This window comes from Xyrauchen texanus, chromosome 7 (assembly GCF_025860055.1).
Source record: "Xyrauchen texanus isolate HMW12.3.18 chromosome 7, RBS_HiC_50CHRs, whole genome shotgun sequence".
Classification (NCBI taxonomy): Eukaryota; Metazoa; Chordata; class Actinopteri; order Cypriniformes; family Catostomidae; genus Xyrauchen; species Xyrauchen texanus.
The window spans coordinates 16,456,891-16,483,530 of record NC_068282.1 but is presented as its reverse complement, the minus strand read 5'-3'; positions in this window follow the sequence as shown (position 1 = coordinate 16,483,530).

Sequence of the window (26,640 nt, the reverse complement as noted above, 5' to 3'; positions counted from 1 at the left end):
TTTAAAAAATTGTGAATGTTAACCCAGGGTTTACAAATGAGCAATGTGAAACCCAGAAACCTGAATACTACAGATTAATTCTTAACCCTGGGTAAAATATGTAACAGTGTGAAACATGAAACAAGATAACCTAGGATTTTGTATTCCCATGGTTAAGAATGATCCTGGGTTTACAATTTCAAGTGTGAAATGGCCTAATGCAGGGGACAGCAACAGTTGGCACAGTGATTATCAAGGAAAATTAAAAATGGCACTTTATGTCAAAAAGGCTGCCAACCCCTGCCCAAATGAAAAGCTATGGAACTTATAAATAATAAACGCAACACTAAAGATGCATGTAACTTCTGAGAATCAAGGTTATGTTAAAGACAAATATTCAATGTGGCTTCTAGGAGGTAACAATCCATGCAGTGATGCCTTTTTCTTCAAGCTGCATTTGACAAACACTGGCCATAAATCAGGGGCAAATCAATCTAGATTACACTGACAGTAGCTGGAATACACTCAATAGCAATGATAACATAGATAGTGTCTCATGTTTCTCCCCATATTAGAGACAGCCACACCCACACCTTCCAAGAGAGCTGGTGAGAAAAGTGCAAAGGTGGGCGGGGCAGTCTCACAGATGAATGTGTCTGCTTGAGAGAGTGAGTGGAGGGATGGACCCAGTGTAAAAGAACGGAGTTCAGATGTATTACCGCATGTCAGAGCACTTGCTTGGGGATAAAAAAAATCCACCTGTATTGATTTATCTCCTCTTTGCCAGTATGCCTCTTCAACCATATTGCTCTAATCCAATAATGCTCTTAACAGATGTGGCTGATACGGTCTCTCTATTCTGGATCGGTTATGGTCCGTTCCTCCCATCGGTTCTGCTTTAATGGACTCTGAAATTCCATCAGTAAGCCTGACCTTTTCCCATGTTACAATCAAACCTGTAGTGGAGGCCTTGTGATCTCGAAGGCAGCTGAATTCACATGCTCACTTAATACTTTAAATTACTTGTAGTGCTCTTTTAATTATTTGTTGTTGCTGTTGTTTTTAATTAATGATGTTCATGTTATGTACAGTACATTCACTAATTGGGATAAGCCATAAAAACTACAACTAAACCAGATTTTCCCCAACCTTTTTCTTCCACGGCACTCTTTTTATGGCAAAAAAATTATATGGCACACCACTATAACACATAGGTTAACCATCGTCAATCATCGTCATTATTTTTCCTTTTCAAGAACTTGTCCATGTTTTCTGTCCATCTTAGTAGCATGTTTACTTGTAATGTTTGAAATTCGGCTATGCAAAAAAAAAGAAAAAGAAAAAGAAACAAGTCACATACAGTACTTGCATTAGACTTTCTCATCGTCCATCATGATCTACTATTACCCATCATTTTAATTTTTATATTTTAATGATAATAAGACATTTAATAGCTTTTATTTTCAATTCACATTTTCATTTTTAATCATGAACTTCAGGACGAGCATGTAGCAGATTTTTAATTTTTTTATTTTTGAAGAGAACAGATGAACAACAGAGACACCACACTAGCAGATTAAGTTTTTTCCACACAGTGACAACGGAGGCCACCAAAACAATACATATGAACAATGCATTATTACAAGTAATTACACTATTACATGAAAAAACACATAAAACATGACTGAAGTCCAGAGCTCTGTAGGGAGCTGGGGGGGATGGTTGGAGCCATGAGAGGCTCGAGGGGCAAAGCCGATGGGGCTGAGGACCAAGGTGGAATAGGGGGCCTGGACCATGGAGCAGAGGCGGGCCTGGACCGTGGAGCAGAGGTGGGCCTTTAATGCTTTACTGTTGACTTAGGCACGAAGCATACTTAATGCAAATATGTGAATATGCACTAGCTATGCTATCTTTTTAATTTATCATTTGGTCAATAAAGTCCAATTTTGGTCCAATCATGTCACACATTCTGCAGATCATTTGCTCCAAAGGCATACTCATTATGTTTAAATGCACTTTAAAAGTTCAAATTCAGTCAAACTAAAACAATAATTTGTCTTAAAATGTCATGTAAACACTTCAGTCCCACTGAAATTGTACAGTAAAATTAGCTAAATTGAACTTTCAGACCTAGAAAAGGTGAGTGCTTCATTCTAGCACGAACAAATAGGACAACAATCGGCCTCGGCAGTGTGCATATGCTCCTAAAGACAAAGGTGACCCGTGACTTGTATTTAACATTTCCTCAGCTTCAAATATTTGAATACACATTGTGGAATATTATACTTGGACAGACAGATGAAGACTCATGCTCAACTTTGCAAAGACCAGCTGTAGCTTAATTATATGAGTGATCACTTTCAGTCAAGCTCAGTTGCAGTTTTGCTTGGTTTATTAAAATTTTAAGTTTTTAAAAAAGTTTATTATAATAATAAAACAATTCTAACTGATTATGTGTTAATTGTTTCCTGCATATTATGTTGCATGTTATCTTGCCTAGGGCATCAAGTTAAGCCAGGGAGGCCACTGCTGCCCCCTCATATACATCAGGTGCACGATGCCGCTGCATTTGCATCTGCATTTACATACTTTTTCACCAACGAGCCAAGTTCTTGAAAACACTGATGACCTAGATATGCTTGTCATCTTCAAACCCCTCACTGCTCATCTGAACCCCAATGCTCATGACTCTCCTTTTCTCCACATCCCTTCTCCTGAATGATTACCCTTCTCTGAATGGAGCTTATTGGTAGGAGTGCTAATTAGCATGAGTGCAAGTGTAACTGCGGTGCTAATCATTCTCAAGGCTGTTTTCATGTTTCTGAGATGTTCTATCTGGTTTGTTAGAGAGTTTGTTTAAATCTTTGTGGCAGTGTGGTACCTTAGACTCCCACACACAACCTATCATCTGCTGCGGCCCACTCTCCTCTGTTTCTTGGGTCTAAGATCCTGTTCCTCTCACTCTCATTTTTTCTTAACCCTAAGCACAGTCCCTTCCAGCTCATGTTCTCCTGTAACTCTCTTTCACTATTTCTTCATTTATTTCCTTCCTTCTACCCATCTTTGAAAAAATAGTTTGCTGTCTCTCAGATTTTGAACAGCACATATGGAAAATTTGACAATTCACACTCTACCTCAGATGCTAGTTTTTCCAAGTTTTTTACTGTGGCAGTGTTTACTCTAATATGTGTGGTTTTGTTCCAAATCCTATTGAGCTGTGTCACTACCTGTGTTTCCATCTAAATGTTTTGCATTTTTAAGCGCATTCCTAAAAATTTTACCAAAGGAAATTCGAACCAGTGCATGTTTCCAACTGTACCTTGTTTTAGCAAATGCTGCCAGGAGACACCACATAATATTGTAATGAATGTAGCTGGCAATGGCAATGATAAAGATGCAAACGAAGACGATGATTAAGCAGAACCCATGTTCAGTTTATTTTACAAACGTGATGTCCAAAAAACCATAACTCCAAACGTGAACAAAACAAAAACATGAACTTGACTAAACTAGACTAGAACAAAACATAAACATGAACTTGACTTGACTATGTACTTGGCATGAACAATAACACAACGTTACACAAACAATACCTGACAGAGGACAATGGAAAACATGAAGGCTTAAATGCTTGACATGGGAGAACACATGACAAGGATAACCAATCACAAGACTAAACTATAAACAAGATAACAAGACTAAATAAACTGTAACCAATAAAAAGACAAGACTTATAACAAAGTAATCAAACAATGAACCAATGAAAACAAGACACATGAACATGGAGGGAAACAGGAAGATCACATGACAAGGAAACGGGAACAAAACATGACATTCACTTTTCAAAATAAGAGACATGTAAAACAGGAACCAACAGAATAAACATGACAAATATGTTTAATATCTGAAATAATGAAGGCTGAAATGGCTGCTATGCCCATACGCCACCAGCCTCTGCATACCTGGGAGTGCCTACTCTCAAAACTGTTCTGGTGGATTGTGAGGTCTCATTTTAATTACATGTCAAGGGCAATGTTCGAAGAACTATGTGCCAAGGTCAGATCTTTTGTCGGGGCAGTCACATCAAGCTATCACACATTCATAACACATGCACAAATGGTCAAAACATAGTTTTCTATCACATTTATGTATATTTTAACAAATGCAAAATCCACCTCTGCCAAGCGCAATACATTTTAAGCGAATATACAGTATATTAGGGCTGTCAATCGATTAAAAAATGTAATCGAATTAATTACATGGTGTCCCGATTAATTAATCATGATTAATTGCATTTAATCGCATATATAAATATTTGCTGAGAAAGCCCCTTATATAACAATAATTCAGTATATAATGACAAAATAATTATACAGTTATATATATATAAAATGAAAAAATATTCAGATAATTAAAGTGTATTATATTCTTGTAGCAGAACAGTTAATCATTAATAAGACCATACAAAAAGCGACTTTAGAATACAATGTATTGTTTACTACCATATTATTGATCATAAGTCAAGCATTGGCATACAGTTCACAGCAATCCATTTCACAGTTGGAGATTTATTATAAGGGCTTGTTTAAGGACCCGTCAATGTACACCTGCATCAGACATGTTTGTGTAACGTCTTGGGTGCGTTGCTTTATAAACATAATGTTTAGGTCACTGTGTCAAGTTAAATATAGTTTAATACTTAGCTTGTTTGCAGTCACGTGATTCTTATGACACGTGAAATTCAGATGGAGGGCAGGAAGTGAAAAGCAGAATGGACGAATTAAACGCTATTACGAGAGAAAGGTATAAACAGAAAATCACAACATATGTTGGATGTGATCCTTATGTTTTGAAAAGGAGCGATTTTTTTCTCCAGACATCCTTCTTCTCCAGAAAACAAATGAAAGCATAAAAAAGTATGGAGGCATACAACTTTTTTGTACTGTGGAATAACCTAGCAACAAACATTAAACACTGTGGCGCGGTTAGCATGTTTACGTTGTAACACTCCCCTAAATCTTTAAGTGGAGTTTACACTACAATGGGAACAACAGTACCGTTTCTATTGATAGGTTATGGTGTAGAGAAAAAATATATCAACGCTGATGAAAAACCAATAAACTCAAGTGTATTTACAACACAATAATATTTACAATAATATCAGACAAGGTGTATATACATGTAAAAGTGAAAACCAGAGTGCTCAGAGTCCATAAAAGTGATCAGATCAGTTTTTTGTATAGTCCGAAGAGCACGATCTTGAATTTGAAGGATAATTGACCAATGTCCTCAGGAAAAAAGTAATCCTGGCAGCGAGCCAAACGAATATACTCCCAAAGAGGAACGGCGACCTTGCGCTTCCAGGTCAGTCACCAGTGTAATCCAATTTGTGAATGAAAAGTTTTGTGAAATGAGCGTACTCGTAAATGAGCGTCTTTTAAACCGGCATACCGGTTCCTTAAATAGAAAATAACAATATCTTCCTCTTTGCGTGGCAGGAAATAACGTGACACGAAACCACGCGAAGTTCTCGCGTGAACAGAAATCGGGATCAATACACAACAGCTGAGGGAATGACAGATTACAGGGGAAAGCAATATAACTTATAGGCAATTATGACTAACATAATTAGTTTTATGTCATAAACCTTATATATATAACATCCCCTTATGTGGCCGCGCTACATAGATCCCCCCCCACCCCCCAGCCATCGGCATAGGAGGAGATCGTCCGTACCAGCGTTTTAGGTTCACCACATTTAAAATTTCTGTTTTACATGGGTCTCCCCAACGAACAGTGTAATTTATTGGCCCCATTTTTTTTTTTACTTCAGCTGGACCCTCCCACTTGGGCGCTAGCTTAGCAGAGTATTTATTCGTGGAAGACGAGAGAGGGTGAGTTTTAACCCAGACTAGATCACCCGGCTGAAACTGCGCATCTTTCCGTCGGGCATTTTAGTATCTAGCTTGTCTAGATTGTTGCACCCCTACTCTGTGCTTTACCTCCTCTGCCATGATGTTCTGTCTTTCAATTATATTATATGCTGTTTGGTCAGGAGTGGGGTTTTTGAGGATCAACCTCTCTAGTGGACCGTGAAGCTGTCTGCCCAGCATTAATTCAGCCGGAGTTCTCCCTGTTGTTTCTTGGTGTGCCGTGTTGATAGCAAACCTCAGCTCAGGTAACCACTGGTCCCATGTTTGATGGTATTGTCCCACATATGACGCAATCATAGTTTTTACTGTCCTGTTTATTCTTTCTGTGAGGTTTGTTTGAGGATGATAACTGGTAGTGAGTTTCTGTATGCTTCCCCAGGACCTGCATAGCTCTGACAGTACGTTAGAAGTGAATTGTGCTCTCCGGTCAGAAATTATGTATTTTGGGACCCCCATCTGGTGAAGATTTCTTCCCTGAGAATTTTGACGATCTTCTGTGTTTTACTATCTCTAAGGGGGAACATCTCTACCCATTTGGTGTAATAGTCAACTATGACCAGAAGGTAAGTGTTCTGTTTTTTACTGATAGGAAAAGGTCCCATAAAATCCATCCCCAAGGTGTGACCTGGTTCTGTCACTTGCGTCTGTTGTAAGAATCCACTTGGTTTTGTATTTTCGTGTTTATATTTTTGACATGTTTCGCATCCTTTGACGTACTGCCAGACATCCTTATGGACAGTTGGCCACCACGCCATCTCCAAGAGCCTCAGTAAGGTTTTCAGCCGTCCCAGATGTCCTCCCAGTGGGTTATCGTGTACGTAATGCAAGAAACCAGGAATTAATGCCTGAGGAACCACCAGTTGGAATTTATTTCCATTGTTCTTGACAGGAACCCAGCGATATAACACCCCCTGGTGGACCTCAAAGGTAATTTGGTTTTCTTGAACCTTTCTGGTTTTTTGGGCCAGTTGGAGGAGAGACACCGTATTATCATGACTTTGTGCTTGTGAGATTTCCTCTAATGTGTGGGGTATGTCAGAGGCACATTTTGATTTTATTATGGCTAGACAGGGCACACTTTCACTTTCAGGAGCTTCACAGACTCGTGACAAGGCATCTGGTCCCAGGTTCAGACATCCTCTTCTGTGATGTACTTGGAAGATGAATTGCTGCAGCCTAAGTGTCCACCGGGTTAACCGAGAGGAGGTTTTAGGGCAATTGAAGGCCCAAGTTAAGGCAGCATGATCGCTGTAAATATCGAACTGTCTTCCTTCAAGGTAATGTCTCCATTTTTCCACTGCCCAGACTACAGCTAGACACTCTTTTTCAGCCGTCGAATAATTCACTTCAGGTCCACGCAATGTTCGTGATGCGTAAGCTATTACTCATTCCCCCTCAGGAGTTTGCTGGGTAATAATGGCTCCTAAGCCCACATCACTGGTGTCTGTATGAACCTGGAAAGGTTGATTGAGGTCAGGTTGCATCAATACTGGGGGGTTTTGCAATATTTGTTTGATAGTCTCCAGGCTGGTTTGGCACTCAGGAGTCCAATCCCACTTAACTCCTTTCTTTTTCAGGTTGTTTAATGGAGCTGTGATATCGGCAAAATGGGGAATGAACTTGTGGTACCACCCGGCTAATCCCAAGAAGCGTTGGAGGGTTTTAATGTCTTTGGGAGGAGGATATTCAGCTATCGCTCTGGTCTTTTCGGGATCGACCTCCACTCCTTTTTCTGAGACTATATGTCCAAGAAACTTCAGCTGCTTCTTAAAGAAGTGACACTTCTTCATGTTCAGTGTAAGCGAAGCTTGATCTAGTCTTTGCAGAATGGTGTTCAGATGTAGTACATGTTCTGGTAAAGACCGTGAATAGATTATGATGTCATCAATGTAAACTAAACAAAACTTCCCTCTCAACTCTGCTAGGACCTTCTCCATCAGCCTCTGGAAGGTGGCAGCGGCATTCCGTAATCCATACGGCATGGAGCGGAACTGGAATAGACCTTGGGAGGTGATGAAGGCTGTTTTCTCTTTACTACTTTCCTCCATTTCTACCTGCCAGTACCCTGACTGCAAATCTAATGTGCTGAACCAGGAGGCGCCTTCCATGGATTCTAAGATGTCATGAATGATTGGCATTGGATAAGCGTCAGGTATGGTCTTACTATTAAGCCTCCTATAGTCCACACAGAACCTGTAGGAACCATCGGGTTTGGGGACCAGGACTACAGGTGATGACCAAGGAGAGAAAGAAGGCTCGATGATATGATCTCGTAGCATTTGTTCTACTTGCTCATCGATAATCTTCTTCTTGAATGGTGAGACCCTATAAGCTCTGGATCTCATGGGCATTTCGTCGGACAGTGTAATTTTGTGCTGTTCCACAGATGTTTTTCCCAAGATTTGAGAGGTGGTACGAGGCCAAATTTCCATCAGCGTTTTTAATTCCTCCTGATTGTCGGAGTCCCATCTGGGAACAACTTGTGTGTGTAAGTCAGGAATGGATGAATTCCAGGTTGGAGGTAAGGCATAATATAGACTCACCACAGCGGTCATGCCTAGGTTTTCAGCCATCATACGTGAAGACAGCACAGCATTTAGAAGTGCAGGTAGAAATGGATAATAAATATGTCCTTTGCCCATTTTCAGTCCATATCTCCATTGTCCCACGTCCACTATGGCTTCAGCGGCTCTCAGGAAGTCCAGACCAGCTATAAGGGGAAAGGCCAGGTGAGCATCCTTCATAATATAGGTGTCCAACCTGCATATCTTGTCATGCCACTCATAACAGACTGTTTTCCTGTTGATTGCCTGGTGCATTTTTCCATCAGCCATAATGAACTGTTGAAGTGGGCCTGGAGGGTCAGGTTTCGCTTCCCCTCCCAACTGTCTCCACAGGCTTTCCTGAATAAGGGTGTATGTGCTCCCTGTATCCAGCACCGCCTTCACCTCTTGTCCTTTTATCATTATCGGCACTACTAGAAGGGATGTCATAGGGTGGGGTTGTGCTATGGATACTCCTGCTAGATTTTTAGAGGTATGGCGTTCAGGTGGTCTTTTATTTGTTGTCTCTTTGCTGTTCAATTTTCCCACTTTCTGCCAGTAATCTTATGCTCCCATCCAGTCCTTCTCCACCATAGATCCCACCTTCACCAGCTGTTCCACTGATTTCACCGTCCCTCTTAGACAGCCCGCAACCCTTGGGTTGATGTTATTAAGAATTCGGCTCACCATCTCCTCTTCTGTGATAGCCGGCTTCCATTTGAGGCAGAGGGCTCGGTAATCATAGGCGAAATCTCTCAAACGCTGACTGGGTTGCTGCACCAGTGACCTTAACTTGTCCTCCACTTCCGTGAGGTAATCCTCTGGGAGAAATGCAGACATAAAAGCATTTTTGAAAGACTGCCAATCATTGATCTTGTTTTTTTCAGCCTTCCACCAACTCTGAGCGGGTCCTTTGAGCACTGTGCTCAGGGTGCCAACGAGCTCCACACTAGGCATGGGTCTAATGGCCAGATAATTTTCTACCTGTTCAATGAAATGTAGTACGTCTGCTGTCTCACCAGATTCACCGAAGGAAGGAAATTCCAGACGGATAGGGGGTTTCCCACAGAAAGATGACATGCTGGGCATACATGAAGGGTGAGCCAGGTTAGATATTCGTGCTCCAGCAGTGACGTCATAGGTAGCGTTGCCTCTGTTAACAGGGGGAACTTTAAGTCTTGTAGCTGGTACGGGAGTATTTAAGACATTAGCTGTAGATAGGGAAGAGGCAGGGTAAAAAGGCTGTATTTGAGAACGAGATGGGGTACTGGTGAATCTCAACTTTTTCATCTGATTTTCCCATCTTGCATCTCTCCGTAGGAAACCGTCAACCACCGCTCTCTCCAACTTTTCTACAGACCTCTGGACATGATCTTCTAACTCTGCTAAGCCAGTGTCCACTGCCTCCCAGAAACTAGTTTCCCTATTAAGGGAACTATCTACAGACTGTTTTAATTCCTGTTCATTATGTTGTATTTTTGCGTTAAGAGCCAATAAATCTCCTTAAGTTTATCAATCTCCATTTGCATTGTTTGTACAACATTTATATTCACCATCTCTCTTTCAACATCATCATCATCATCAGCAGCATCTTCATCAGAATTATACAAAGAACTTAGTATAGATGCTATTTCATCTGTCGGGTTACGTCGGGTAACAAACGGGCCCGCAGTGAAATCAGCAGCCAGAGTTTCATCAGAGTTAAATTTTAAATCATGCACATCAGTCTCAATTTCCTCAGTATGTACATTAATTATGCCTCCATTTGTTTGTGTCATTTTGGCCATATTTATGAACACAAAAAAAACACTATCAGCAAAAAGAAACGGCACGTAGTTGCCCGTACGGGCCACCACTATGTAACACTCCCCTAAATCTTTAAGTGGAGTTTACACTATAATGGGAACAACAGTACCATTTCTATTGATAGGTTATGGTGTAGAGAAAAAATATATCAACTCTGATGAAAAACCAATAAACTCAAGTGTATTTACAACCCAATAATATTTACAATAATATCAGACAAGGTGTATATACATGTAAAAGTGAAATCCAGAGTGCTCAGAGTCCATAAAAGTGATCAGATCAGCCTCACCGGGTTTTTTGTATAGTCCGAAGAGCACGATCTTGAGTTTGAAGGATAATTGACCAATGTCCTCAGGAAAAAAGTAATCCTGGCAGCGAGCCAAACGAATATACTCCCAAAGAGGAATGGCGACCTCGCGCTTCCAGGTCAGTCACCAGTGTAATCCAATTTGTGAATGAAAAGTTTTGTGAAATGAGCGTACTCGTAAATGAGCGTCCTTTAAACCGGCATACCGGTTCCTTAAATAGAAAATAACAATATCTTCCTGTTTTCGTGGCAGGAAATAACGTGACACGAAACCACGCGAAGTTCTCGCGTGAACAGAAATCGGGATCAATACACAACAGCTGAGGGAATGACAGATTACAGGGGAAAGCAATATAACTTATAGGCAATTATGACTAACATAATTAGTTTTATGTCATAAACCTTATATATATAACATCCCCTTATGTGGCCGCGCTACAACGTGATTAGGTTAACCACTCTCAAAGGTCCGCCGAAACGCCACTAAAGACATGGATCATTGCGAAACAAGACAGAGAATTCATTGCAGCTCACTGCAATTGCATGGCAGGGTAAGTTATTTACATTCGACTGCAAGACTTTGTAATTAGCTTTGCTATCGTTACTTATTTTTGTTCAGTTACAGGGGTACAAACTCAAACAAAGAAAAGAAAAGAAAAAACTATTTCTTTAACTTTACAAAGTATGGAAACAGCTAACGTTACATAAACATAGCCACATAAGTTGTATTAACGTACCTTTGATTTTTTTTTCAGCGTTTTTCAGTCAATTTCTTGCATTTTCCCCCTTATGAACAACAACTTTTGGTACACGATAAAAAGCTCCTTGTGGTTTCTCGGTTAGGTCGATTTAAGCAACCGTAAACTATGCAAAACATTTTGAGTTTGTGATAGTGCTTGTACGCTAATAATCCTATGTAGAAAATCACTTCATGTCCTCCATCTGCATTTCGCACCACAGCAATGCAGTGACCTGACATCATGTGCAAACAGACATTTGCGTAAATTTTTTAACGCGTTATTTTTTTATCAAATTAATCGCAAGTTATTAACGCGTTAAATTGACAGCCCTAATATATATATATATATACTGTATATAGAACCTGATTTCTGATGCAAAGGTAGACTGCCAGCAGGAGGTTAAGCCACTGTAAGTATTTAAGCAGCCATCTTGGTGTGCCCCAACTGGCATAGAGGTTCAATGACTGACAGCTGATAACGCCACCGTTTCACCCTCTCTGACCTGTGGATACAATAGTCTCATTTGGCCCCGAGGGAGAAGATATTCGTGGATCACGATGTCAGAGAATACACCTGTCCCAGTGTGCAGCCTATCAAGAGACGTGGCAAAAGTAGGAAAAGCTGTAATATCTGCTTGTTTTATGGCGACAACATGTCCTTTCCCTCTGTGGGTTCTTAAAAAAGTCAGAACAGGATTTCTAAACCCCTTAAAATGCCCAGGATTTGCCTGTTTTCCAAATGAAATGCTCTCTGTATATGTCATACATTCTGCATGCGCTTGCCATTTAAACCTTGCGTATTAGTATAACATCTTTGCTTTGATTGTCTTGTCTCTCTCCCTCTCAGGCAAGTAACCACGAAAAAAAGGTACTTAATGAAAATATTACCATAAGTAAAACAAGAAAATCTGAATGAACACTTCGATGTTTGAAATAAATATCTCTGAAAATGTCTGTTTGTATCGTTCCTCAGTTTCAGTGAATTTGTTTACATTCAGTTGATCTGTTCGCAATTAAGTTTTTTTTTAGACATATACTGTTTGATATAGATATATATATAACAGTTAGTTCCGGTCCTCGAATATGATTGGACAAGAGACGTTACATGAGCACTGATGGTCTGACACCATCAGCACTAGGACGCTTCACTGTGTGTATCACTCCACTTGTTTTCATTCCCGTTCTAAATTAAAGTGTAAGAGCAGTGCAGATGTTTTCTTTTTTTTCTTTTTTTTACATTACATATGTTAGCCAGCAGGTGATGGCAAAAGATCATTTTTATGTGTAATATGAGACAGTTAGGTGACGTGAAGTGAAGCCACGTCAGCTGTATACATACAACAGCTCTTTGTGATTGCTTGTCTTACTAATACTAAAGCTAGGAACAGCTTTAAATTACTTTAAACGAACAACTTCAGCATTACGGCTCATCACAGCTGAGAGACATAATAGACTGTTTAATTACACAAACAGAAGGTGCTTCCCTTTTATCGGACTTTCCACATTGGAGTTGACACACTGTTTAAAATGGCACAGGACATTGCGTTTTCTATATTGAAAGACTCTTGCGCACTGGCTACCTCGAAATAAGGAGAAACACCCCCACTTGGACTTCTATTTTTCCACTGAGAAAGCTGATCTTCAGAAAGCTGACATCATCTCTGCTTCCAGGGTGGCAATAGGTGATTGCACACGCTCAATCTCTCTCTCTCTCTCTGTCTCTCTCTCTCTCTCTCTCTCACACACACTCACACACACACACACCCATCCATCCATTCATCCTTGTTTATCCAATAACTTGTTAGAAACAGCACAAGCCATGATACTATTTCTGAAGTGACATTTTTGAATAACTAGCGAAGGCTTGGATGCATCATTTGGTTTGAACCAGCAACGGCAGATTCTGATCCGTCGCGTAACAAATTCGTTACATGCACAAATTTGTTTTTATGACCGTACTCAGTTTTTCCAATTTTTTTTTTAATTTACTTGCTCATTGAACTGTTGTATATAAGCAGTTTCACACTCGCAATCATGCGATATGGCCCTAAATCAGCACTGCTGTTATTACCTACGGCAATCGGCCTGTGGCCGAATCACAGCAGTGCTGATGTAATTGAGCAGTGAGCTGTGTTTTCTTTTATATTACTTTTAATGTATGCATCATATTTTATATTATACCTGGTATTCTCAATGTACATTATCCCACATGTATTTATATCACTGTACCTTGTGTTATATTATCCAGGCATTAATCCAGGCATTATAAAAATTTGAGTTCTGGAGTCTGGAATATAGACCTACTTATAGCTAAATACATGTGCATATAAATATGAAACAGTGCTCTTTACTCATCTCACTTGCATAAAAACAGATTATATAACCCTCAAAATGCATCAAAACCATGGAAAGAACCAAATGAAATAGATTTGCCAAAGTAGGTAAATAAATGCTTGAACAGTGTTCAGTATATTAAAGTCAGCATGAAATGGAAGTTGCGACCAACGTTGACTGGATTGTGAAAATTTGGGTGTTGAATAGTGGAACAGAGGCAGATCTGAATGTGAATTTGCAGTGGACATACACACCCCTACCACCATGGTCAGAGCCAGTGATCTGTGAAATTGAACAGCAATCTCAACACATTTATTGTCAATCTGACAACAAAAACGCACAAGCACATCATGGTCTTTGCTTACGAAGAGGCTATGGCCATTGAAAAACGAGTGAGATATATTGCTTAATTTGTATTATTATTACAATCATTATTCATCAGTCATTATTTTAGTATACAGTTATAATATATTTATGTTGCAATTTCTTAAATTTCAGGCATTTAGCTTTTATTTTTACATGTATTTTGGACAGAAGTTTAACTTTTCCGGATAAACAGTTCGCTACATGGCCCAGTGTAATCGTTAAAGCGAAATTGCTGTGATTTAATCATATATATTATATAAAAATAATGCTTCAGAGTGGATTAGTGCTCTGCTCTGTCATCTCTCATAAATTGCAAATGATTGTCATAGTCTGTGGCGTTTACAGTGTATGAGTGGTCTGCTTCACACATTAATTTAAAGCTCATGCTGCTCATACAGACTAAGATTGCAGAATTTTGTGGTTTAATTATCATACTAGGACATACCACGATTTTAATTTGATAAGTTGTGCATTTCAGTATAAAAGGAGCAAAAGAGCACATATTCAAATAAGATTGTGAGCATTTGAAAGCAGTCGTGTGTTAGTAAAACAGTGTGCTGGTACTGGATTGAGTCTGTGCTTAGTACTGTACTTAGTACTTATCACTGGTATCATTACATCTTTTTTATTTTAATACAGACTTGGTACCAAAGTACCGGTACTTCTGACAACACTAGTGCAGTCAGCTATAACAACAGCACCGCAAAAGCGCTGCCTAATGTACAGGAGTGATATAGTTTTTAGTTAAAATCATTACGGATTTGGTGTGAACAGGCCTTAATGCTTACAATTGATTCCAGTAAAGTTTGCTATAAGCACATATTGCAAAGCTAGTGATGCAATAATAATTACAAGACATACACAACACATTCTATTTTAACAATCTAAAGAATTTAATTATATATGTATGTTTATAATAAACCTTTCTGCAATCTTGGATTCTGTTTTTTTCACTGAGCTTGTTTCAATGTATTCTGAGTTTACCATATCCATAAATGATGTATGCGATTTTGCCTTATAATTTAGCCATAACAAGATGTCTTAGAAGGCATTGTCAGTTTGATGCCTACTGTTTGGAACAGCCTTCACTCTACATATTGTGCCTTTGATGCTTCAAAATGTACCAGAGCTAATAATTACTAGTAGCTTATAGTACTTGATTAACTTCTGTGAAGAAAGCATGGCTAGTAGGCCTTGCCATGAGTACTCACACTCTGCAGTCACTTAGCTTTTGTTAAAGTAGATGTGTTCCATAATTGGGGTCATATCACCAGATGGAGATGAGGTTTGCCCACCGTTTGGATTAAAATGGAGACAATGCATTCACACAATATGTCCACACTCAACACCTTACATTCTCAGTTTTGTAGTGCAAGAGAAAATAAAATCAATTTAACATATGCTATGTTCTGTATTTTAGAGATTGTAATAGTTATTTTCGCACTCAAACATATTGTTAAATTCCAGTGAACAGACACGAAGATCACATGCGAGGTTGGCATTTTGTTTCAGAGAATTTTAGTACCCTAGAATTGGTCACAGTATGCAGACTCTCTTAACAACGCTATCTCCAATCATACATTTTTGCATCATCTCTAGCATGTTTACCTTCCTCTGTGGCTTGACCAGAAGCGTCAGTAGCATGGGAGACCTGGGTTCGGATACCCTGTTGAAACCAGGAAGTCATCGTTTCGCATAATCCATGACAAGTGCACTTTGGAGGTGGCATTTTTTCCCATAACATAATATTTTTACTCCACTGATAGATAGGTTTAGGTTTGGGGTTTGGGTTGGGAAGTACAATTTATTCCTCTTCACTGTTTTCCATCCAATACAGCTGAAAACAGAAAACTCACATTACTCGCTTTTGGTGCCCTCAGTGGACATTTCCCCTAGAAAATAGAGCTCAAATATGTCGATAAACCCAACAATAGTTATCACTTTAGCCACTGGGGGCACAGACCAATTTTAGCTATAAAAAAGTAAACCTAATGTTTCTGATTTTACTGTGAAAATTTGTATAAGAGACAGTAAACTGGAAACCGATGACCTTAAAGGAATAGATCACCCAAAAATGAAAATTCTCTCATCATTTTCTCACCCTCATGCCATCCCGGATTTGTAGAACTTTCTGTCTTCTGTAGAACACAAATTAATATATTTAGAAGAATTTCTCAGTTCTTTTGGTGTAAACAATACAAGTGAATGGGTGCCAACAATTTGAAGCTCCAAAAATCACATAGGTCAGCATAAAAGTAATCCATAGGACTTCAGTGGTTAAATCAATGTCTACAGAAGAGATTTAATACACTGTAAACCCAAACAGTACTACTAACTTGTAAAAATTATCGGTGTAGCAATCAAAACCAGTTATTTAGTTGACCCAACAATAAACTTCTACATTTTCTTAATGAGTAATGATGTTTTAATTTTATTTGAGTCTATGTTTTTGAGTAAACATTGCCAACTGCATCATCATTTATTAGCATACAAAGTCATACAGATGTTGTGTAGATGTAGTGACACTAGGGGTCCCCTACAAAAACGCCACAACTGTCTGAACTGGGTTACATGGATCGGAGGTGCGAGACGCGCAGACTGCTGTGTGCCACTTAGCCAGCGTACTGGGCTGGCTCGTAACCTCCCCTGATGCAGTGTGAGTGTCGAACAGCCCTTTGGGGATGAGTCGAGTACTCAAAAGGATGGGGACAGGCTTGTCCTAGTCGTGCCTCTTTTCCCTCTTTTTTATTTTTCTCCCCATAAAAAGAGAGAATTCATTAACTGACTGGGATGCATCGGGGGGTGTCACTCCCAAGAAGAAGACACCACGGGGACCACACCCCACACAGAGTGGGGGTGGGGTTTAAGTAGAAATACGTCACATGGTCTTGTCGAGTCTAATCGGATGAGTAAGTCATGTGGAGAAGTCCCATGGTAGGTCCTACCCAATGCTGGGGAGGAAGCTCTACGAGCATGGAGACTGGGGCAGAGGGGTCTCTGCCCAAGGAATATGCAGTTTGCCTATAGGGAACCAACGCAATCGGAGTACCTGTCCCAGCATGGGGCGTGGTTAGCACAAGTACTGGGCTTGCAGTGAGTTTCTCTGCAAATCAACCAGGGAACACCTTTGTGAACACTGCTGGAAATCAACAACGCACATCTTTAGCTCGAGGGAGATGAAAGGTGCTAGGCGCAAGCGGTATACTTGGCCAGTCGGTCCGGACTTACCCGTTTGTCCCTGCTAAGCACAGGACAAGACCGGCTCAACCCGGAGATTGTAAAATCCCGTGAAGGTGTTGGGTGTAGCCCAGCCCGCTGCTTTACACATATCAGCTAGGGAGGTGCCACTGGTCAGAGCCCAGGAGGCCGCCACGCTCCTGGTGGAATAGGCTCGTAGCCCTGCAGGGAGAGTCACGTCCTGAGCCTGATCCAGTGGGCGAACCTCTATTTGGAGACAGCGCTTCCTTTCCGCTGTCCACCAAAGCAGGAAAAGAGCTGCTCAGAGATCCTAGTAGATGCGCAGAGCACGCACCAGACACAGCAATGCTAAGGCTGGGTCTGCCTCCTCCTGGGGCAGCACTTGCAGGTTCACCACTTGGTCCCTGAAAGGGGTCGTAGGAACCTTGGTACATAGCCCGTTCGGGGTCTCAAGATCAGGTGATAGTAGCCCAGACCGAACTCCAGGCACGTTTCGCTGACAGAGAACGCTTGCAGTTCCCCAACCCTCTTGATGGAAGTGAGCGCCGTCAGGAGGGCAGTCTTCAAGGAGAGTGCCTTAAGCTCTACTGACCCTTGGGGCTCAAAGGGAGCCCCACACAGGCCTGGCTGGACTACAGAAAGGTCCCATGAGGGAACGAGGCGAGGACTGGAGGGATTCACCTCCTAGCGCCTCTTAGGATCCTGATAATTGGGTCATGCTTTCCTAAGAACTTGCTGTCCACTGTGTTGTGGTGCACAGCTATGGCCGCTACGTACACCTTCAAGGTGGAGGGGGACAGCCGTCCCTCCAACCTCTCCTGCAGAAAGGAAAGCACTGAGCTTACTGCGTATCTCTGGGGGTCTTCGTGTCGGGAAGAACACCACTTAGCGAACAGACGCCATTTCAAGGCATACAGGCGCCTCGTAGAGTGGGCCCTAGCAGGTGGTAGGCCACTGAGGTCTTCCACATCCCATCCAGGGGCCAGACCTGGAGGTTCCAGAGGTCTGGTTGCGGGTGCCAGACAGTGCCCCGTCCCTGAGAAAGAAGGTCCTTCCTCAGGGGAATTCGCCAGGGAGGGGCTGACGCGAGGAGCATGTGATCCGAGAACCAAGTCTGTGTTGGCCAGTAGGGAGCCACTAGGGTGACCTGCTCCTCGTCCTCCCTGACCTTGCACATCACTAGGGGAGCATACTTGCATAATCCAGGTGGCCAGCTGTGTGCCAGCGCATCTATGCCGAGGGGGCCTCGGTCAGGGCATACCAGAGCGGGCAATGGAAGGATTCTGGGGAGGCGAACAGGTCTAACTGAGCCTGTCCATATCGACTCCAAATTAGCTGAATCAACTGAGGGTGGAGTCTCCACTCTCCCTTGCAGGTGACCTGACGTGACAGTGAGTCCACTGTAGTGTTGAGGTCGCCCAGGATGTGAGTGGCTCGTAGCGATTTGAGGTGCTGCTAACTCCAGAGGAGGAGACGGCAGGTGAGTTGTGACATGCGAGTGGAGTGTAACCCGCCTTGGCGGTTGATATATGCGACCGTCGCCGTGTTGTCTGTTTGAACCAACACGTGCTTGCCCTGGATCAACGGCCAAAACCTCCGCAGGGTGAAAAGTATTGCCAGTAACTCGAGGCAGTTGATGTGCCAATATAGCCGTGGGCCCGTCCAGGAGGCATCGGTCATAACCACAACGCACCTGGAGACCTGCTCTAGGGGAACCCTTGCCCGTAGAAATAAGAGGTCGTTCCAAGGGTTGAAGAGACAGTGACAGATTGGCGTGATGGCCACATGATATGTGTCGTGGTGCCATGCCCATCTCGGGACTCGAGTCCGGAGCCAGTGCTGATGCCGTCTCATATGCATCAACCCCAGGATATGCCATATGCCCCAGGAGCCTCTGAAATAGTTTCAGTGGAACCGCAGTCCTCTGACTGAATTCCAGGCAGGATCGTTCGTGAGGTGCCGTCATCGATACTGAGTCCAACTCCAAACCGAGAAAAGAGATGCTCTGAACCAGGAGGAGCTTATTCTATTCCCAGTTGACCCGAAGCCCTAGCCGGCTGAGGTGCATGAGCACCAGGTCCCTGTGTGCACACAACACATCCCAAGAGTGAGCTAGGATTAGGCAGTTATCGAGGTAGTTGAGAATGCAGACGCCCACTCATATGCCTGACCCTCGAATGTAAACTGCAGGAAGGGTCTGTGTCGAGGTAGAATCGAGACACACGTCCTTCAGGTCTACAGCCGCGAACCAATCTTGATGCCGGACGCTCTTTAGAATGCGTCTTATCGTCAGCACACCTTGCCACAGCTTGGCTTTTAGGAATATATTCTCTTTTACAAGAGAAAATGCTCTTTTAGAATGTACTCTTTTAGATCTGCTGAAGCGCCCAGGGGCGATCTCTGCAGTGCACCAGTGCAGAGAGGGGAGAAAGCTGCTGTAATGCGGTGTAAGGATCCAGCAGATGTGAGGGGTGGAAATCGCTTGCTCAGCTTGAACCATCGACCGTTCAGCTCCGAAGAGAAAGTCTAATGAGTGGTATGCACGTCCCCTCCTTTAATTCCCGTATGTCCAGGGGAGGGGCATGCAAATATCACTCGCCAATTCCCATTGGCCTTTTATCAAAGATCAGAGGTGTTTCTGGGCTCTCAAGAGTGACCCCTAGTGTCACTACATCAACACAACAATGAGTGAGTGACAGATAGGGAACTGTAGTTCACCCAAAATGAAGATTTGTTTATTATTTACTCATCCTCACATTGTTCTTTCTTCTGGAATAAAAGTTTTGTAACTTAATTTTATCGGTATTGGTCTTATCTCATATTTTCAAAACCTCTGGCCAGACGTGCAGCCCTCAGTAACGTTACAGCGACAAACAGTAAGAACGGCCACAAGCCACACAAATCGCAGCGTCTAGCGACACCAAGCTACAAAGTCGATGGCGGAGTCAACAGGGCTTTACTCCACTGGGTGTTAAACTATTGGGGGTTGAGGCCATCATCAATAGTGTAATCTATTGATATTTTAAATTTGTCTAATAGTGATTGATACATAGTATGTATGCTCTTCAACAGCTTTTTAGAAATGTAAATTAGTAGAATAGATCAGATGCAGAGTGATGGTCACATTGAAATGCACCCTGCAGAGTGATGAATGAAAAATATGAACTGCTTTCCCTAGTGCAAAACTCTTCTTGACATTACTTCCAACTGGCTTTGGATGATATTAATTGCATTTGGTTCTGAATTGCTTTGGGTGAGTCTTGTGAAACCATCAAATATCTGCAGATGGCTGTGTGGGCAGATGAGTGGCGAGTGTTGCACTGATGATTTTATTTTTATATTACTCTTCATTACTGCATTATTAATTCAATAAAGACATTTTGTATGGTAAGATACCATAATATTTTTTTTATTTAATTTATTTTTGTATCTTTTACATCAGTGGTTTGCAACTGGTGGGTATAGCGACCCAAAATTGGGTTGCAGTTCTGTTATGATAGGGTTGTGGACAGAAGTAAAAAGCTATGCTTAATGCAAATGATAAAATGCTGCTAACCACAGAGGATAGAAAAATAAACAGTGTAGGTTTATTAACTATGAAATGAGAAAACGACATACATTTTGTTGTTGAAGTCAAAATATGTGCATCCATTTAGCGTCTGGTATTTCGTTATTAATGAATATCACTTGGTAGAAGTTAGCAAAATAAGGTAGATGCTAACATGGACAGGCTGTGTGTAAAATGCCCTAATTGAAAACCATGAACAAGATTTTGCAACTTAAATGAGAATGGTTTGTGCTGACAGGAATGTGTTTTGTGCAGTGACAGTTTGTGCAGTGTGTTTCCCAATGTCCTCGTGATGGCATAGTGACTCACATCAATCCAGGTGGCAGAGGATGGATCCCAGCTGCCTCTGTGTCTGAGACCGTCTACTCACACATCTTATCAGGTGGCTCGCTGGACGTGGAGGCACAGCGCATGTGGAGGCTTCACGCCACCCACCGCGGCAACCACGCCAAACTCACCACGCGCCCCACTGAGAACAAACCACCTTATAGCAATCAAGAGGAGGTTACCCCATGTGACTCTCCCCTCCCTAGCAACCAGGCCAATTTGGTTGCTTAGGAGACCTAGCTGGAGTCACTCAGAACACCCTGGATTAGAACTCACGACTCCAGGGGTGGTAGTCAGCCACCATTGGTTTCAAATAAAAACAGAAGTGAAATAGTTTAGATTATTGAAAAAAGTTTGCGAACAAGTCCAAGGTTTTTACACGACAGCAACAAAACTTGTTCAGGAAGAATCTTTGGACAGCCTAGATCAATAATCATTAAAAAATGAATAAAAAATTTGGCATGGCTATAACTGGGTAATTTAAGCATATGAGTGTGGCCTAGATTACGCAAAAGCCAATAAATCCTAAACGAAAAGTCATAAATTTATCAAATTTATGATATATGCAAGATATAATTTTTCTTTTTTCTTTTTTTTTCTTTATATACCCATTCCACTCATAAGCCATGATAAAATTATAACCCTTTACCAATGACATGCACACAAATTCAAACTCAACCATCCTTTATGCCACACATACTGCTCATGCCCTGAACTACTGTACATATGCTGTGAACTGCACTGCAGATACTCTTGTCTACATAAGTATATTAGAGCCCTATTAGTTACTTAATGTTAAATATTCAGGAGAAATTGTCCACCCCGTTTTCATATGATTTCTGAAATTCTGTGTGTAGACTTTTTGGCTGTTAAGGTCGCATTACCTTAAATTGAACTGAAAATACTAAACCTTCCTGAAGAGTCAATATCTTTCACAACACATGCTTTTCCTGCATTCACATTTACACTTTCAAACTCATCCTTAGTACTCCGAGCACCCTCCATTTCTGGCTTGTTCAAATCCCCTACCGATTTTAGTCAATATACCTGTACACTAAGCTTCTCTCTGTAATCTCAGGTTCTTGCAATAAATCTATACGGCCTTTTGGGGTGATACTTTTTAATGTTCCATTGAAATTCTCTGACATGTCTTTAACTCATGCAAGCAGAGCTTTACGCTGATGTCAAATATGCTTATGTTTTCTCAGCCTCCATGCAACACATTAAACAACCTAATAATTATTTACCATACAACTGTTGTACATTGTGCTATCAATAAGCATCTCTCCATCTTCTGTTAGAACATGTGCATGCCACCACACAACATTGAAAGTGATGACTTTACTTTTTACAAAGAACAGGACCAAACAATTGTGCGCTGACAATATTTATTTATATGCAGTATAGTCACCAAATTCTCTGTAAAAGAAACATAGGAGACACCTGGACAATTAAAAAAAAATGGCCACCAGAAGACACGATCACATTTTACATGCATGTAAATGGTTGTATATTCTATTGACCTGTTTCATGTGATGTCACTGTATGACTGTGCCACCGTGTTTGTGACCAAAATTCCATATAACTTCAATGTGCTGCACTGTGGAAGGCAGCAAAAGCCGGTGAAAAATGTGTTGCTATTTAGAAATCTTGTAAAGATGATACTGTTGTTAAATTACCAGGGACAAAATAAAAATTTTCTTTCAATAAAGTTATATATAAAGTTATATAACAGTTTTAATTTAAGTGACACAGCTTCATTTCACCAAAGTCAAGCAAAGAGCACTGTTGGAGCAAAGTGATGTTTTCCCTTAAACCGGGAAAAAGACACAGATGACCGAGGACGAAGGGCTTAAAAATAGTTGCTTTTATTAGAGCTCAAGCAAGCACCAAACTGGTATACAAAAAAAATTAAGAAGAGAATTATCTGATTTTATAGCATCTAAATGGGTCACGGTTAAGCGCTGTCTCCTCTAGGACAGGAGTTATATCGATGGAATGTGGGGCCTCTTGCCTTCCATGAAAAGCAAGACAGAAACAAAGCATACATGGCCAGGAGCAGCACATAGTATGACAATAAAATCACATAAAGAATCTAAATTAAAATATCTCTCCCCTCATACATTTAATAGTGATTGAGTTAACATAGAATCAAATGGTTATAGAATAGCTGATTAATTATTTGATAATTATATATGCTGTACAATATAAATGAATATTCTCTGGGAGCCAGGCTAAATGAATGGTCACTGCTAGTTGCATTCCTGATAAATCAGACCCGCAGTCATTCTCAGATTATATACATGTTACTTGCACCTTATAGTAAAAGAAAATAGAAAATAGAAAATTGATTAATATAAAAAGAAAACATTTATCTTGCATACCCATCAGCACGGTCTTTGCTCATTTATTCAGACATGTCAGTTATCTATACACATGTCTACTACATTTATAACATAATCGAGTCCGAAATAATTAAACTGGAAATGCACATAGGACGATGTTATTCATAACACCCAGACTGTATAGAAGTATGTCATAACTGTAACACATTATAATAAATAAAAAGCACTATATCACCACCATTGTTTTCTCCCACTGATGGTTACAAATATGCCGGCTGCGGGAAAAAAGTGACATCACTGAAACAGGTCAATAGTGTTTCACAAACACAAATTTTCCACATCATATGCCTGACCTCTTTATTCAGAATGGCTTATCCTCAAGAATCATTAATGTCAAAAAAAATTATGTTACTCTTACGTATAAATGTGTTTATGTTCATGTTATGTGTTCATGTCTTTTATTTTGGAAGTTAGTTCCTGGTTCATGTCATGTGATTTCATGTTCCCTCATGTGATCCTGTCATGCGTTTCCCCAGTTCATGTGTCTTGTTTTCATTGGTTCATTGTTTGATTAACTTGTTATCAGTCTTGTTGTGTCATTGGTTCATGTTTTAGTTTCTAGTTATCCTGTTATTAATTTAGTCTAGTTATTGGTTGTCATTGTCATGTGTTTTCCATGTACATGTATGTTAGCCCTCTTGTTTGCCATTGTTCTTTGTCGAATATTGTTTTGTGTAACGTAGTTAGTCAAGTCAAGTCTAATTGTTTATGTGTGTTTTGTTTTCACATTGGATTTCCAGTTTTTGAATTTCACGTCGTAAATAAACTGCACTTGGGTTCTTCACACTTCATCGTCTTTATCTGCCTGTTACTGCTAGCGATGTTACAGTTGCATATTACATATTATTTAAATTATGGGTGTGACCTCTTCAAAGAAACCTGTTCCCTTTACAAAAAGCTTCACTATGATGCTGCGCTTTGCTAAGCGCTTTGGGAACATGTCTCAGTGTGACTAGCTGTGAATATGTATGCAACACGTCAATGAACATTGACTGGAATTTATAGCCTCTGCCGATGTAATCATTGGACGCACCTGGCCCAGTGGCTATAAATAGATGCGTCACCAGTGCATCATCACACATTTCGTCTTCAGAGCCATTCTGTGCTGTGTGCTATCACAAACTGTCAAACTTTCTTTCCTCTTTTAGGAGTTAGATTCTGTTAGGCAGTGTGCAGTGAACCTTTTCTTCTTTCTGTTTCCTCTGAAAAGAAAAAGAAAAAATATATATATATCTATCTGTCGTTTTAAGAAAAATTGACTGAAAATCAAGGCAAACGATCAGTTTTGTTTTGTTTGTTTGCGGGAAGAGCATGCTGCTATCGTGTTGGGGCGGGGCGGGTGCGAGCATTGTGATCTTCTTTCGGGCAAAATGCTTCTCGCCTCGCTCACTTCCGGGAGTCAGCGCCTACACTTCATTTGTGGGGCTCTCGCATGGATCTGGCTGAGGAGCGAGAGACGGGTTCGTCCCTTTCGCTCACTCCCTCCCCAGATCCAGCTGGTCCTTCCCGTGATCTCGAAGCGCGCTACAGCGCCTCTTCGGTTCATGAGGAGGACCATGACTCTTTTGGTTCAGCGGATATAGAGTGTAGAGTATGAACGGAAAATCATGAACTCATTAATGCTGAATGCAATGCACACATTCTTACAAGGGTCCTAAATCCCCCACACACTGTTACTCTCCCCACACCCCCCTCCTTAGATGAGAAAGGAATGTGAGATTTTCTTAGACACACACGTTCCTTTCATTTAAAACCCAGAAATGGCTTATTTTTAAGGAAATAGGTTTTATTCCCGTATGCTTGGGTATTTCTGCTGTTATATCAAACTAGTTAAGATTGTTTAGTTGTGTAGTTAAACTCTGAGGGCTTATATAAAGAATCTAAGAGTATATATTCACTTTTAAGTGTACCAAATACAAGTTTCTTGGTATCAAATTAAACCTTACGACTCGCCCTAGCTGCATATATATATATGGTTACATTAAAATGTATTCTGCTATGTTTTACCATCTTTTGAGTGATTCAAACCACATCCAGACCCTGTTGTAAATTAGGCAAATGGCGAGCCTTGACAAGACAAAGGGAACCTTCTCGCGCCAAAACTGAGGTGCCTCATTGGGTCATTCCTCCCAAAGGAGGCGTGACCTTCCTACCTTAAAAGTCAGGATCTGGTGTGGAATCACTCTCTCTTTGTCCTCTCTTGCTCTCTTGTCCTCTTGCTTTCTTGCTTTCTTGTTTTCTCTTCTGAACCTCTTCAAGTTTTCTTCAACTTCTCTTCAAACTCTCGTCAGACATGTCTTTTGTTTTATTTGGTGTTTATCTCAGTCTGTTTCTTGTCTTCGGACAAAGCTCAACACTCTACGTTTTTGGAGCAGTCCGATATCCTCCAGGTGAAAGGACTCTCTCTCAGTTTCAACCATTACTCCCAAGATGCTTTGAACTTCCCAGAGCGATCCACGCTCGAGAAGCACCAAGAGCACAATATCTCCATCTCACGGACGCAACGAGGACATTCACGCACACACGCAGTCTTGTTCAGCGACACAAAGGTCCATTTTGCAAGTATTATTCCATCTAAATTCAAATGCGTTAAAGTGTGTAATTCCCTTGCTGGCTCTTAAGGTATAACTGTTGTAACAAGTTTGCTATCCCTGTAATCTCTTTATTTTCCTTCCTGTTTTACTTTGTTTGTTCTATGTTAAATGTTTGTTGTTAAATGTGTTCTACGTTTGTTAAGTTTGTGATATATCCTATTTCCTTGTATTAAACCCAATTATACACTTGATTGTCTGTGTTTGTTGGGCATAAAACAAAGCCTCTTTAATGTGCGATCTAAAGCTACGAGCTGATATTATCAAAGTAAGTTAACGTGCTTTGATTAAGTGAGCTTATACTAAGAATAACCTTCTGGAGAATTGATCAAGAGTATCGAGCAAAGTGGTTCGGTGCACGAACTGATTGGTTGCGGTACAGGTTAATTCCATTAAGGTGTTCTGAAAATGAATACAGCCTGTCTGCATATGATGTATATTCCTAATTAATTATAATTCGTTGTGTTTAATTATCTATATATATCTGAAGCAGACTTTTAGGCTATATAACCCCTGTTTTGGGGCAATTTAGAATGTATTGTTA